The sequence below is a fragment of the Solanum pennellii genome, chromosome 4 (assembly GCF_001406875.1).
Source record: "Solanum pennellii chromosome 4, SPENNV200".
NCBI classification, from domain to species: Eukaryota; Viridiplantae; Streptophyta; class Magnoliopsida; order Solanales; family Solanaceae; genus Solanum; species Solanum pennellii.
Genome location: NC_028640.1, coordinates 22,651,873 through 22,652,741, shown reverse-complemented (window position 1 = coordinate 22,652,741; position 869 = coordinate 22,651,873).

Genomic DNA, 869 nt, shown 5'->3' with positions numbered 1-869 from the left:
TATATATATATATATATATGTATATATATATACTTTTTGTTTGTTCTTCTTTTCTTCATCTTGTTGTATTTTTCATATTCATTGTTAGTGTAAGTTCTTATTAGTATGTTACTTATTTAGGAATAGTATAAGGAGAGGTTTTATTTATGATTAATAATAATAATAATAATAATAATAATAATAATAATAATTTGATGTAAAATTAATATTTTATTTCGTAACTTTAAAACATGACATTTATTCTAGAAAATAAAATTTGTTACATTTGAATTCACACTATAACTATGTACAACCATGCAACAGAAAAACATATATAGATAAAGTTTGTTATATCGCTAATGATTGATATTTTTCAAGCTTGATTATGACGAGTTCCTTTCACAAATAAGGTCATATATATATTGCTCTCTCTCATATTCTAACAAATAAAAATCAGGCATTATAATTACATACAAAAAAATAATAATTGTGGAGACAACACTAATAATGTTACAATAAAAAAACAACTAAAAAAAGAATCAAAAAGAAAGAAACTTCTTGAAAAAGAGTTTGCAATGAAAAGAAGCAAAATAAAAAAAAATTAAAAGAAAAAAATTGAAAGGAAATTGTGAATGAAGACGACCAAACGTAGTGCAAAACATTTGTTTTAGTATTTATAGTTAGTAAAATAATTAGTAATACACGAATATGAAAAGATAGATAACGGACATTAGAGTAATTATTATTTAATGACTTTAATTGTGATTATCTTCAATATTTAAGTAATATTTTTGTATTTTAAAATTGAAAAACGGTAAAAAAAAATTAAATATTTTTCTAGCTCTTAGACGAAGGCCACATCAGCGATTTTAGATTCATATATATATATA